The sequence below is a fragment of the Bos indicus genome, unplaced genomic scaffold (genome assembly GCF_029378745.1).
Source record: "Bos indicus isolate NIAB-ARS_2022 breed Sahiwal x Tharparkar unplaced genomic scaffold, NIAB-ARS_B.indTharparkar_mat_pri_1.0 scaffold_46, whole genome shotgun sequence".
In the NCBI taxonomy this organism is placed as follows: Eukaryota; Metazoa; Chordata; class Mammalia; order Artiodactyla; family Bovidae; genus Bos; species Bos indicus.
The window spans coordinates 356,752-372,706 of NW_027223715.1; the positions used below are offsets into that span (position 1 = coordinate 356,752).

The 15,955-nt window shown below is 40.1% G+C and overlaps 1 pseudogene; it reads right to left on the bottom strand.

The window, feature by feature from the left end:
* Positions 1–772: 772 nt before the first annotated feature.
* Positions 773–7,672, bottom strand: LOC139181979 (GTPase IMAP family member 4-like; annotated as a pseudogene).
* Positions 7,673–15,955: the final 8,283 nt, after the last annotated feature.

Consider the following 15,955-nt stretch of genomic DNA (forward strand, 5'->3'; position numbering starts at 1 on the left):
AAAAGGTGGCATCATCTGCATATCTGAGGTGATTGATATTTTCCTGGCAATCGTGAGTCCAGCTTGTACTTCATCCAGCCTGGCATTTCTCATGATGTTCTCTGCATATAAGTTAAGGAAACAGGGTGACAATATACAGCCTTGTCATACTTGTCTCACAATTTTGAACCAGTCTGTTGTTCCATGCAGGGTTCTATCTGCTGCTTCTTGTCCCACAAACAGATTTCTCAGGAGACAGATGAGGATGTCTGGTATTCCCGTCTCTTGAAGATCACAGTTTGTTGTGATCCAAACAGTCAAAGGCTTTACAACAGTCAATGAAGCAGAAGTAGATGTTTTTCTTGAATTCCCTTGCTTTCTCTATGATCCTTCAGATGTTGGCAATTTGATATCTGGCTCCTCTGCTTTTTGTAAACCCAGCATAGAAAATTGTAAATATTATTTTTTATATATTATATATGAGTATATATATATGTATTATATTATTATGTGTACCTCAGTTACACATAATTTCTACCAATACATAATGGATGAATCCAAGGAGAATATAGACTTTGACTGACAGAGGGGTTGAGAATGTGGCTCAAACCTTCTGACAGAAAAAGGGGAGGGGAGATGTCTGGAGGGTGGACCAAGTCTACACCAAAATCATCTTGAACTTTTACAAAAAACTGAAATCCATCCCTGTGTTCTTAGAAGGAGTAGTGGTGCTTTCCAAGAAAAAAAAACAAAAAACAAAAAACAAAAAAACAGATTCCAATTTGCACAAATATGAGAGAACAGAAAAGTTTTATTAAAATAACAATAAGCAAACAATTCATCTGCATGGGGCAGCTGTTAGTTTCACAGGAAACAGAGAGAACTGGTTATTCAGCAAACTGGATGTTGTTGGTCAAAGATTTCCTACAGATACATCTGAATCCAGCAAGCATTATTCTCCTGTCTGTTGAATATCTTTTGCGCCTTTTGGCATTTCATGTAGTTGAGTTCTGAAAGGTCTATTTGCCAGGGAACTCTTTGTTCTTAATGGTCAGTTGATAAGGAACAATTTGAGGCCTTCAGTAAAATTATAAGTGAACAAATTTCCATTCCTCTAGAAAGATTCTATCCGTATCTCCTTCTGTAAGTTTAACTAATAGAAAGAATTGATCTTTCAAATAAACTATAAGGGTAAGATGATCAGCACTGTCTAGACAAAATAAGTGAGAAAAAGCTGTAGGGGAAGATCATCCACCAATCTAGAAAGGATCTAGAGAAAAAAATCTCTTCTAGCAATAAATAGAGAAAGCTTGGGGGCACCTTCTTTGGTCTCCTGCATTCCCTGTCTTGGTGTCTCTGAGAAAGAATTCACAAATTAGGGAAAATCAATACTTTCTCCTTTGGAGTTTCACAAGTTGAGAATTTATCCCTTCCCTGTTAAATCAATCAAACATATACCAATTATCAATAGTGAACTTTACTCTCCTTAGCCCTGAGAGTCTCAGACGAAAAGGAGAATGCTCTGAGTCACATGAGGCAGGATCACCCCAAAATATGCCAGAAATATAGACAGATCTTCACGAGGTTTAATCCTTAAACAGAGAGGAAAAAACCTGGAACACTTTAAGGATGATTTCAAGTATCTTATTCTGACTCGAAACATCATCTCTGGCTGTCGCTGTCTTGAAACCCAGTGAGCCTCCCTTTCTGCCAATTGCCTTTCCATTTCCACATTCCACTTTTGCTGTTCTAGTTCATCCTTCAGCTTTCTGATTTCCTCTTCGAACTTCTGTTTTATCTGAGCTTTCTCTCTCTCAAGCTCTGCTCTGTAATTTTCTTGTAACACTTGGATTTGTTTCTGAATCTCCTCCTCGGTCTTCTGATACAGGCTATTTGTGTAGTATCTACCATTGCACTTGTCCACCACATTTGGACCAGGACCAGCAGCTGCTCCCTCTGGTTCTCCTGCTCAGCTCCTGTGGCCTTGTTGTTGAAAACACAGTAGCGATCTCTGAACTTGTGAATCAGCTCTTGGATGGCTGTAGGAGCTTGCTTTAAGTATTCACAGAAATCCATGCCTTCTAAATCATCTTTCCGAGTGAATAAGAGAATCATGTGTTCCCTAGCTCTCTCTCCAAACATCGTCAGGATCTTCTCTGTGGCTTTCTGGCCTTCGGGCGTGTAACGGCCCAGTGGGATGACCAGGAGTAGAGCGTGAGGCCCCGGGGAAGTCAGCACCATGCAGCGGGTAATCTCCTTGTGAGTCTCAGCATCTGGGGCCTCCGTGTCAAAGAGGCCAGGTGTGTCCACAATGACAACTTCTCTCCCCTTCCAGGTGCTGCTTCCTTTCTCACAGTGCTTGGTGATGGATACAGCCGAAAAGCTAGACAGAAACACTTTCTCTCTGAGGATGCTGTTTCCTGTTGCACTTTTTCCTGCCCCAGTCTTACCCACTAAGACAAGTCTCAGCTGGGAATCTCCAGGGTTTGCAAGCCCTGGAACATCAGGAAACAGAAGACCCAGTGTTAGAATGAACTTCAGCTGTCTTCCCTGCAAGGCTCCCACCCACTGAATAAATATTCAACCCTGAATATTCATTGGAAGGACTGATACTGAAGCTGAAGCTCCAAGACTTTGGTCACCTGATGCAAAAAGCAGACTCACTGGAAAAGATTCTGATGCTTGGAAAGGTTGAAGGCAAAAGGAGAAGGGGGTGGCAGAGGGTAAAATGGCTAGATAGCATCACAAAATCAATGGACATGAATTTGAGCAAACTCCAGGAAAGAGTGGAGGACAGAGGAACCTGGCATGCTGCAGTCCATGGGCATGAATTAGCAACTCAACAATAACAACAGATATTCTTCAGGATCCCTTTCAGCTTCATACTCTGACCTTGTGGAAGCAAACAGCTCATAGAGGAGGAAACAATGTGATTAAGAAGAGGACTCTGAGTTGCTCCCAGTAGCTGTTCTTCATAAGATAGGAGATAACACAAAATTGACTATGCATATTTGACTTCCTAGGAAAGTTGAAAGTTAATATCAGAACAGTAGAGCACAGCAATTGAAACCTGAATTTAAACCCCAAATCATCTACCAGCTCTTTCTGTGCCAGTATTCAGCAAGTCTCTGCATATCTCTGCAATGTTTCTATATAGTCAAAGTCCTCTGGATATGTCAGTCATAGACTGAGGACAAGAGGGAAGGCAATTGACAATCACAAGTGAAAGCCTGTTTTTCCAAGAAGGCAGACCTTGCCAGCTGGCCCTTGAACTTAAAGGTCTGATTCCTGCATGAGGAATCCTATGTTATATCTACCCATTTCTTCTTTGAGACAATACCTACATTATCTCACACACAACATCATAGACACTGTTACCAACTCCAGGTTATTTTCAGAGCCATCACCATTCACCCAGGTCCTCAGACTGGGAAGATAGGAGTCGCCCTTGATTCCCCTCTTCCCCCACTTTCCACACCCAGCCCATCAGCATGTTCTCTTGGCTCCAAATCTGTTCACCTGTCTCTGTTTGAAGATCATCATTCCAGTCCAGATTCCATCACCACCCCTGCCTCAGCAGTCTCCTAACAGGTGTCTCCACTTCTGCTTTGTCCCTTTTAGTCTATTCTGTGATGTGGGCTAACCTTGAAAGAAATTCAGTTGAAGAGAAGAGGGAACTTGCAGAAACCCCTCCTGTGACGTCCACAAAATCTGTAGTTAACCCCCATCTCCCACACACTTTCTGGTGAAGTTTTTGCTGATCCCTGAATCCATAAGGCAGAGTTTCCTTCATTTGAGAACCAAAATCCTGGCATGAAAGAAGTAAATTTCCCAACACTGAGAATACTAGATATGGGATGGTCAAGATTATCTAAGAGCTTCCCAGATGGCACTAGTGGTAAAGAACCCACCTGCCAATACCGGAGACATGGAAGATGCTGGTTTGGTCACAGGGTCGGGGAGATCCCTTGGAGGAGGGCATGGTTACCCACTCCAGTATTCTTGCCTGGAGAATCCCATCAACAGAGGAGGCTAGTGGGCTACGGTCCATAGGGTTGCAATGAGTCAGCCATGACTGAAATGATAGCATGCATGCATGCAAGATTATGTAAATAAAATGGGGGTGGGGGTTCATACTACTATTTAATTATCATCACAAGATCCTGAGGGCATTGGTTGGCCTTAGAGAGAGGGTATAGGAAAATCATGGCTGGGAAGTAAAAAGGCACCAAGGCCAGTGCCAACACTGCAACCATTGGCCAACGCTGATAATGAATGGATGGCAACCTCTGAAGATGGCAACCATAGTCATGAAGGAGTCCATCTCTGCACTCATGCCTCTTGGGAAGGTGGATTCTCAGCTCCTTTCATCAGGATACTGAGTCTGTTTCTCCAACCCTTCAGTCTGACTGGGCCATGTGACTTGCCTTGGATCATAGGATCATGAAAACATGGTTAAGCAGAGAATCCAAAAGCGCTGACACATTGTTCTTTGCCTTCTCTTTCTGATTTTTGGAACCCTACACCTGCCCTGGACTAGCCTACTTGATGAGGGGTACAAGGCCCTGTTACCCTGTCTGCCTGGCTGACCCAGAGCTTGCTGACCACCAGACATGTCTGTGAGACTATCCAAGATTATTGTGTTGCATCCTGAACCACCAGCTGAGCACCCACACATGAGTCAGTCTGGCTGAGATTAGCCAGGTTGGTCCAGACCCAAGCATGGCCCAAGTGAGTGACCCTCAAAATTAAGAATCAACTAAATTGTTGCTGTTTTAGGATCCTAAATTGCAGGATCATTTGCAAAAGTTCAAATGATAGAATCTATTCCTAGGATAAAGGGGTAGAGGGAGGGTTATATGAGAAACGGAGTGATCAGTCTGTTGAGTGTGTTGCTTAGAGTGAGCCCACTGGGAGCAGGGAAATTAGGGGCCTGAATGAGGCATTGATCACCCCCATGTTCCTCTTTCCCAGTCCTCTAGGGCTGAAGAGAAGGGCAGAGAAACCACCTGAGAGGCCACAACCCCTTATCCAGTGTGCCCACATGGTAGGAAGTAGCAAAGAAGAAACCTCATCAAGCCCGGGAGCAGTCAGGGTATTGGAACCCTCCTCCTGCTCACTGTTAAGCTACATCACAAGGAGGATGCAGAGAGGGTGGAAAGAATGAGAGAGCAGAGCAAATGAAGGGAAACAGAAATGTGGTTGAAGACGTTTTGCTCTTGTACAGGTTGGCTGGATGACAGGGCAGAAGAGTCCCAGTTCTCCCACCAAGCTTGGCTGCCCTCCCCAAGCAGCCTCTCACCGTGGCTGGTCCTGGGTTCGCTGAGGTACTGGGCGGCCATTGTGGTTTGGATTCCTGGGAATAAAGAGACAGAACTGTTTTGTCAGGGAAATGCAGAACGAACCAGAAACATCGACCTCTTGTAAACAACACTTTGTCTTTTTTCATAAACTTGCTACTTGATCTCTTGTCTATTTCTCAATACTTATTTCTGCTTTCAGTCTCATTTTCAGATTGTCATTTTTCTTTACACAGATGTAAGTGCTTCAAGTGCTTCCTTGGCACTGGTTCTGGGTCCCCTTTCCTCCTCTATTTAGTGAATTATTGCTCTTATTGCCATTTATATGTAGTCTGCAGCCTAGACCCTTCCCAGAGTTCCAACCTCTTCTATCCCACTCAAATTCTCCATTTGGCAATTTTGTGGGCATCTCAAACTGATTTGGACAAAATGAAATCATGACCTCCATCCCCAGCCTGGTTCACATTTCAGTAAATGGCATCATGAAACAGCTCATGCAGAATCTTGGGGTCATCTCTAAAACACTTCTTTCCTCACTTACTCACAGTCCATCATCAAATCCTATAGATTTTTCCCCAAATGAAAAATTATCCTTTTCTCCCTATCTCCATGTGAATCCAATGCTATCATTTGATTGCAATGTAGTAGCCTCCCAGATGATACTGTATCTTCAATCCCTCCTCTACTTAATAGTCAGATGCCTTTATAAAATTTATAATCAAAGGATAATTGCTTTACAGTATGTGTTGGTTTCTACCAAACGTCAACATGAATCAGTCATTGGTTTACTCATGTTCGCTCCCACATGAACATCCCTCCCACCTCCTTCTGCATCCCGCCCCTCTAGGTTGTTACTGAGCCTGGTTTGAGGTCCCTGAGTCACACAGCAAATTCCCATTGGCTACCTATTTTACATATGGTAACATATATTTCCATGTTACTCTCTCTATACATAATCAGATGCCTTTTTGATATTTGGCTTTTTTCTCATTTAGATTTTCTAATGAATTGCTTTTGTTTTTTATTTTTAAAATAATTGAAAGCCCTAGGAATGGTCCTGAAGGCCTTGCATGATCAATTTCTCTCTCTCTCTCTCTCAAAAAGTTTTCATCATACTGGCCTCATCAGTGTCCCCTGAATCCTCTAAGCTCCCTCTAGTTCCTAGATCTTTGAGGAGCACTTCCCGGCCCTGGAGCACTCCCACCCCCACCCCCACCCAATGGCCAACTGGTTTCTGCTCAGCCCTGAGGCCTCAGTGTTTTGTTATTTCTCCAGAGGGGGCCTCTCCACCCACATCATCAACCAACAAGACAGGTTTGGTGTGGAGTTTGTTCTAACCACACCCAAGAGTTTCTATAGAATACATACCAAGATAGGAAGTTGTTTGATTTTTTTTTTTACTATCTCCTTGTAGACTGCTAGCTTTGTGATGGTGAACCCTCTGTGTCTTGCATATGTCCTTATTCCCTAGGAAAAAAAGCACAGTATTTGACAAAGCATGGATCTCAAAAAATATTTGTTCAATAAATGAATTGACTAAAAACATCACACTGTTTCTTGCCTCCTCTGTGATTAAGCTTTATGTCTAGTTTGCATCTGGCTTGAAAAAAAACTTATCTTTTCCTTATTAACAACACATTGCTCTTGAAACATGGCATTACATTTTAGATGTTTTCTTCCATCGCTACCTACTAAGGTTGGGCAATGGAGAAAGCCATTTGAAGAATTATTAGCAGAGCAGATTTTAACTAGAACAGGCTGGAAATGCTATTTGGTAAAGACAGAGTCATCTGATAGGAATGCATCAAATACAAATGTGAAACACTTTCTTTTGAAAGTCGATTAGGAATAAGAGTAGGAAACAGCTTCTTATAAACTGGGAGGTGAAATCACAGAATTTTAAAGAATAAGCTTTGTTCACAAAGTTGATGTTAGTTGTGGGAGTTAGGAGAAGGAGTAAGATACCAGAAATAGTAGCGCACAAGGTTTGGGTTATTTCTTAACGTCTACAGTCCAGTCTATGGACTCTGTCTTCAGCATTCTTAAATGCTGTTCTGTTTATCCAAATTCAGATATAAAACCATAGGACTGACCTTCTTTACACACTGACACTGGATGGCTGAATTCTCCTCCTACTGTAAAGAACAAGCATCAGTTGGTCCCCTGCTTCTCCTGAATGGTAGACAGTAACACGGGTTGGTGTCTCCCTCCTCCTGTCTTTTAACAGCTTCCTATCAAGACTGGCTTGACAAGCAGGGTTTCTGAAAGTCCAATATGTGAAGAATGAGAAACGAGACACAAGAATTCAGAGTAAAGATAGGATCAAGGGACCAACACCACTCCAAGGTGAAGGTGCCGAAACTGAATCCAAGCCAGCTTTAATATACTTTCAGTCGGAATGAAAGAATATGAGGGGAGTTAAACTGTAACTCATGTGGCCTTCAGGGCCAAAGAACAAAATGATCATTAACCACTGAGTAGTTAGGAAACTGTAATCAATAACAAATCAGTAACTAAGACTAATATTCTTATCTATAGATTTTCCACCAGATGCATAAAGCATGTGACTCTGATATGCCATTGGGAAACAGTCTGGGGTCGGTTTTCGGTCCCAGGGATCATATCTTGTTTTCAAGATTATGAACTGTTCCCTTTGGACTTGTTCCAGGAGTCTCATGCCTTATAGCATCCAGTTTATCAATAGTTATAAATTTCTCTTGTGGCCCTTGCCAGGGCTTGCTTTGTTTTTATTCTTCCTGTCTCCTACCTCATCTTGCCCTTTTTGATTTTGCACATGACGAGAAATGGTGAGAAATGCTAGTTGCTGTTGTTGGCTTTGCTGTCTCTTGATCGTTCTTCTCCAGACTAGATGGAAACACAAACACATAATTAATAGCACTCCCAAAACCAGACCAATTCAGTATCCAAATGTCTTGATCTGTTTTAAGGGATTAAGAGAAGGAAGATTATCAGCAACAGTATCAAGAAAATCTGATCCAGAAATTACATCAAGGTGTTTTTTAAAAGCTTTTAGTATATTTTGTTGTAGATCTTGAATATCTACAGATATATTACCTTGGTTCAATAGGCATTTAACTTTATCCCAATTGAATTGTGTCTTTTATTTTTGAAAGCTGTTACACAAAAGGAAGTATAGTTCCAATCACATCTTGGTCTCACCTGTTTTTGTAAACTGACTAATTGATCTCCTAATAAAATAGATTGTTGAAGGTTGGCCACTTGGGAGGCCAACTTTCCATCAATTTTTTGTTGAGTGGTCCAAAGGACATCAGCATCTTTATGCCATTCTTGTACAAAATGAACTGTTTGTATAGATTTATGAAGAGCCATTCCAGCTATGGCTGCCATAGTGGTAATAGCGATAATGCCTAAGATGACAGCAATGAGCAATCCCAAGACACGTTTAACACATTTAAGACTTTTCAATATATCTTCAATAATATATAATGTAGGGCTTTCTTGCCAAGGTGGTTGTAAATCAACTGGAACCCATTCAACTGGAATCATTCTTGTTTTAAGAATGTAAATACTTTGCCAACTTTCATCAAAAGGAATGGTATTATTTACACATGTATAAAATGAACAGTTAATACATGTTACTAATCCCAAATTGGGATCATATTTTACTACTCTGATCATGAAAACAATAGGAACTATTATACAAGTCTGAATAGTGTGGGTAGAATTTTTTGTAAAATTAAAGGTAGCTTTAGGGGAATGGATTGCCATTTCCTTCTCCAGGTGATCTTCCCAACCCAGGGATCGAACCCACGTCTCCCACAATGTAGACAGATGCTTTACCATCTGAGGCACCAGGGAAGTCCATTACTAATCCCAAACTGGGATCATATTTTACTGGTCTGATCATGAAAACAAAAGGAATTCTTACACAAGTCTGAATAGTGTAGGTAGAGTTTTTTGTAAATTAAAGGTAGCTTTTGGGTCATTTAAAATATATTAGTATATTGTCCATTCCAAGACATTAGTTCTTTCAATGCTATGGGCATTTTCCATGTTTCATCATGAATAGGATAATGATTTAAATGAGGCACAGGGGGAGCTAATCCTACCCCATGCCATATGAGGGGCTGACTACCATAAGTACTAATCGCCTTATCGTTCTATACCCATGGGAAAGATACTTTAGAGTCTATAAGTTTAGTGGTTTCTTGGGGCTCCCAATTGATAATGGAGGCTTCTGCAACATTTAATAATAAATGGCCTTCTGATCCTTTACATAATTTCCATCTTAACCAATTTTCAATACTATGGCTAATTTCAGCAAAATAATCAGGGAGCTCAGATGGATTCATCATGCTGGAAGTTTCCTCGTTTTCTAAAATCGTAAGAGCAGTTAACCGAAAGAGGGAAGTCTTATCGGCATTTGATTCCTTGACAACTTAAAGCCATTTCTGATATCCTGTTTTAAGACATATATTTCCAAGACCAATACAAATAGGAGTGGCATCAGAGCCAATAGTATAATTTGTCAACTGACTCCCTTCTTCTTCCTTTACAGTCTATTTTAGTGTGTCTTAATTTTTCACATTGGTGACATCTCATATCTGTCTTTTTATTAGCTTTAGACAATGCTTGAGCCAGAAGTTGCATTTTATTTTATTTTTTTTAAATTTTATTTTATTTTTAAACTTTACAAAATTGTATTAGTTTTGCCAAATATCAAAATGAATCTGCCACAGGTATACATGAAGTTGCATTTTATATGCTTCTGATCCAATATCCTGGCAAACTTTAAGCTATTCTTCTAGAGGGGCACCTTGTGCTTTGAGAGGCTGAATCACCTTTTTACATTCTGAGATAGCATTATCATAAGCAAAAACTTGCATCAGCAAATCTCTCAACCCATGTTGTAAGACTGTTTTGACATAGCCTGGCAATGAAATCTACATAAGATACCCCATTTGATTGTTTAATTTGGGTAAATGAAATCGAGGCTTGTCTGGGTGGATTTATTCTCTCCCAGGCTTTTAAACATACCATTCTCACTTGAGTGAGTAATTGATGATCAAATTGTAACTGAGCTTGAATGCCAAAATGTGCCCCACTACCCATTAATTGATCAAGTGTTCTATCAGCTGGCAGGTTGGCTGTCTCATTTCTGTGAGCTTCTTGATTTGCCTCATCTTGCCACCAGGACCTAAATTGTAAAACTTTTGAGGTGGATACGTAAGTTCTGGCTATCATTTCCCAGTCGTAAGGAATCAACCATTCAGCTTGTGAAAGTCCCTGAATTAGTTCCATGGTATAAGGAGGATTGGTTCCATATTGGGTACATGCCTGTTTCATCTCCTTTATAGTTTTAAAAGGTATGGCATTATAATCATAGTGCATTCCTCCTTGTGAGAATTGAGGATCTGGTGGGATTTAAGTTACAGCCACAGGAAGAAACAGGGTCTTCATCGCCCTGCAATTGTCCCATGGAATTCCCTTTTGTGAAGGTGTCATTTTATTAGGCACAGTTATCTGTCATTTAAAAGCAAATCCATGATCCCAACAGGTTTTAGGATTGAAAGGAGGTGGCTCCACCAATGGTGCAGTTGGTTGAATGAGAAATATCTGTTCTTGACTTGTATCATTCTTGTGGCTCTTATTTTTCTTTTTTATTGATTGTTTCTCTTCCTCATCACCTATGTCATCACATAAATTCATTTCCTCCAATTGTTCTTGTACTTGTTCTCCAGAAACCCCTGAACCCAATGTTTCAGATTGCAGAGGTCCTAAAGCTCTGCTAATAAGATTCCCTACTGACCATACAGACAAAGGAATCATTTCACTGCATTGGGAGGCAAGGTACAGACACTGCATATTTTCTTGCCATTCCTCATGTCTCAAAGGCCCTTTATCTGGATCTAGCCAGTAGCAATATTTTTCAATGGCAGAAAACAGTTCTTTAAAAGAGGAGTGAGATATCTCAACCCCCAAACCTTTTAACAAAGTTTTTAATACTTACATATAGTCACTATGCTTAGAAGGATTTTGCCCCATTATTACCCATTCAGAGAAAAGTGAGGATCAGGGGACCAACACTGCTCCAAGGTGAAGGTGCTGAAACTGAATCCAAGCCAGCTTTATTAGACTTTCAGCCATGAATGAAAGAATATGGGGGGAGTTAAACTGTAACTCATGTGGCCTTCAGGGCCAAAGAACAAAATAATCATTAACCCCGGAGTAATTAGGAAACAGTAATCAATAACAAATCAGTAACTAAGGCTAATATTCTTATCTGTAGATTTTCCACCAGACACGTAAAGCATATGCCCCTGAGAGGCCAGTTGGGAAACAGTCTGGGGTCGGTTTTCCGACCCAGGGATCATATCTTGTTTTCAAGATTAGGAACTGTTCCCTCTGGACTTGTCCCAAGAGTGTCATGCCTTACAGCATCCAGTTTATCAATAATTATAAATTTCTCTTGCGGCCCTTGCCAGGGCCTGCATTTCTTTTATTCTTCCTGTCTCCTACATCTCGCCCTTTTTGATTTTGCTACTTGACGAGAAATGGCGAGAAATGCTAGCTGCTGTTGTTGGCTCCGTCGTCTCTTGATCGTTCTTCTCCAGACTATACAGAAACACAAATGCAAAATTAATAGCACCCCCATAACCAGAGCAATTCCGTATCCAAATGCCTTGATCTGTTTTAAGGGGTTAAGAGAAGAAAGATGGATCAGCAACGGTCTCAAGAAAGTCTGATCCAGAAATTACATCAAGATGTTTATTAAAAGCTTTTAGTATATCTTGTGGTAGATCTTGAATATCTACAGAAATATTACCTTGGTTCAATATGTGTTGTTTAACTTTATCCCAATTGAATTATGCCTTATTATATTTGAAATCTGTTACACAAAAGGAAGTATAGTTCCAATCACATCTTGGTCTCACCTGTTTTTGTAAACTGACTAATTGATCTCCTAATGAAATAACAGATTGTTGAAGGTCGGCCACTTGGGAGGACAACTTTCCATCAAATTTTTTTTTTTTAAGTTTTGAGTTAAGTTTATTAGGTGTCTTACTGACCACTACAGCCCAGAGATAGCCTCTCACATAGCTCTGAGAAGCTTCTCTGAAGAGGTAAGGAAGAGATCGGTTTACATGTGATTTTGGTGAAGTGGGTACATGCAGTCATGGATACATCTCAGCAGAAGGTTGCTGTTATTGACAAATGAAAGACATCCTAGTTTCTAGCATTTTTCTAGGTATGAGAGGATTCAAGAATTTATGTTCATAAAATTTTCTGAAAATACCTCTCTGAAGGTTTTTTCTGCCAGTTCTCCTAGAGGACAGAATGCCTCATTTATGTTCTTTGCTCTGAATTCCTTTCAGGTTCTGTTGAAGGTTAGCAACTGCAGTGGCTACTGATTCAGTCCTTAGAACCAGATGGTAAGTGACATTCTTTAGTTGGCAAGTGTTTTGACAGATTAGCTTTGAACCTACGATTTGAAATATTCAGCCTTTAAATTTTTTCTTCTTTTTGAGTGGTCCAATGGACATCGTCATCTTTCTGCCATTCTTGTACAAAATCAACTGTTTGTATGGATTTATGAAGAGCCACTACAGCTATGGCTGCCATAGTGGTAATAGCAATAATGCCTAAGATGGCAGCAATGAGAAGTCCCAAAACATATTTAACACGTTTAAGATTTTTCAATATTTCTTCAATAACATATAAAGTAGGGCTTTCTTGCCAAGGTCATTGTAAATCAACTGGAACCCATTCAACTGGAATCGTTCTGGTTTTAAGAATGTAAATATCCTATCAACTTTCATCAAAAGGAATGGTATTATTTACACCTGTATAAAATGAACAGTTAATACATGTTACTAATCCCAAATTAGGATCATATTTTGCTGGTCTGATCATGGAAACAAAAGGAATTCTTACACAAATCTGAATAGTGTGGGTAGAGTTTTTTTTTTTTTTTTTAATTAAAGGTAGTTTTGGGTCATTTAAAATGTATTCAGTATATTGTCCATTCCAAGCCATTAGTTCTTTCAATGCTATGGGCATTTTCCATATTTCATCATGAATAGGATAATGATGTAAACGAAGCACAGGGGGAGCTAATCCTACCCCATGCCATATGAGGGGTTGACTACCATAAGTACTAATCGCCTTATCATTCTATGCCCCTGGGAAAGACACTTTAGATTCTATAAGTTTAGCAGTTCCTCAGGGTCCTCAGTCAATAATGGAGGCTTCTGCAACATTTAATAATAAATGGCCTTCTGATCCTTTACATAATTTCCATCTTAATCAATTTTCAATACCATGGATAATTTCAGCAACACAATCAGGAAGCTCAGGTGGATTCATCATGCTGGAAGTTTCCTCATTTTCTAAAATCGTAAGAGCAGTTAACTGAAAGAGGGAAGTCTTATCGGCAGTTGGTTCCTTGACAACTGATGGCCATTTCTGATATCCTATTTTAAGACATATACTTCCAAGACCAATACAAATAGGAGTGGCATCAGAGCCAATAGTATAATTTGTCAACTGACTCCCTTCTTCTTCCTTTACAGTCTATTTTAGTGTGTCTTAATTTTTCACATTGATGACATCTCATATCTGTCTTTTTATTAGCTTTAGACAATGCTTGAGCCAGAAATTGCATTTTATATGGTTCTGACCCAATATCCTGGCAAACTTTAAGCTATTCTTCTAGAGGGGCGCCTTGTGCTTTGAGAGGCTGAATCACCTTTTTACATTCTGAGATAGCATTGTCATAAGCAAGAACTTGCACCAGCAAATCTCTCAACCCAGGTTGTAATACTGTTTTATTTAGATTTTGATGTAGCCTGGCAATGAAATCTATATAAGATACCCCATTTGATTGTTTAATTTGGGTAAATGAAATCGAGGCTTGTCTGGGTGGATTTATTCTCTCCCAGGCTTTTAAACATACCATTCTCACTTGAGTGAGTAATTGATGATCAAATTGTAACTGAGCTTGAATGCCAAAATATGCCCCACTACCCGTTAATTGATCAAGTGTTCTATCAGCTGGCAGGTTGGCTGTCTCATTTCTGTGAGCTTCTTGATTTGCCTCATCTTGCCACCAGGTCCTAAATTGTAAAACTTCTGAGGTGGATAGGCAAGTTCTGGCTATCATTTCCCAATCATAAGGAATCAACCATTCAGCTTGTGAAAGTCCCTGAATTAGTTCCATGGTATAAGGAGGATTGGTTCCATATTGGGTACATGCCTGTTTCATCTCCTTTATAGTTTTAAAAGTTATGGCATTATAATCATAGTGCATTCCTCCTTGTAAGAATTGAGGATCTGGTGGGATTTAAGTTACAGCCACAGGAAGAAACAGCATCTTCATCGCCCTGCAATTGTGCCATAGAACTCCCTTTTGTGAAGGCATTAGTTTATTAGGCACAGTTATCTGTGGTTTAAAAGCAAATCCATCATCCCAAGGGATTTCAGGATTGAAAGTAGGGATCTCAGCCAAAAATGCAGTTGATTGAATGAGAAAGATCTGTTCCTGACTTCTATCATTCTTGTGGCTCTTATTTTTCCTTTTTATTGATTGTTTCTCTTCCTCATCACCAATGTTATCACATAAATTCATTTCCTCTGCTTTTTCTTGTATTTGTTCTCCAGAATCCCCTGAATCTGAGGTTTCAGATTGCAGGGGTCCTAAAGCTCTGCTAATAAGATTCCCTACTGACTTTACAGACAAAGAATCTTTTCACTGCTTTGTGAGGCAAAGCACAGGCAATGCATAACTTCTTGCCATTCCTCATGCCTCAAAGTTCTGAGAGGGTAACAGGCAGGGAGGCCAGGGTTCTCCAAATGGAGGAAATAGCCTGCAAGTGTCAGACATTTTTATCTCTTAAGTGGCAGGAGGAAACAAACTAGCAATATTTTTTCCTTCTCTATACAAATTTAAAGGGAGGTTTCTCTTAAAATACTGTGTTGCCATAATGACACCTGGTTTCGCCTGAAGTTAGCTATTCTTGAGCCTAGAGATAATCAATGCCTTTTTCTTATGGAAATGTTCGTCTTAAGCTATGCTAATGTACTATGCCTTTACCCCAAACTCTGTCTCCAAGTCGGTTTGCCTCTTGGCCCAGAACCTACTTGACAAACCAGTATGGATATTGTTCCCCTAATCTATGTAAATGAAACTATTTGTATGGTGATCTGCCCTTCTTCAAGATTCAAGTTAATCATTTTATGGCCCAGGATAAACCATTTGGTGCCAAGACTATCCCAAAATGCATCTTATGGGTGAGGGGCCTAGTGCCATTCTGAATTTTAAGACATTCCTTTCTTTCATTAACAGACTGCTTGTGACTATATAACATCCAGCTGAAGACTAGCAGGCGGGTACTCTTTCTGCCCCCTTCTGATGCCTATGTTAGAAGCTTTCTCTATCTCCTTTATACTTCAATAAAACTTTATTACACAAAAGCTCTGAGTGATCAAGCCTCGTCTCTGGCCCTGGATTGAATTCTTCTCCTCCGGGGGCCAAGAATCCTGGTGTATTCGCGTGATTCAACAACAACCTTTCAGTTCCTTTATCTGGATCTAGCCAGTAGCAATATTTTTCAATGGCAGAAAACAGTTCTTTAAATGAAGAGTGAGATAACTCAAACCCCAAACCTTTAAACAAAGTTTTTAACACTTGCATA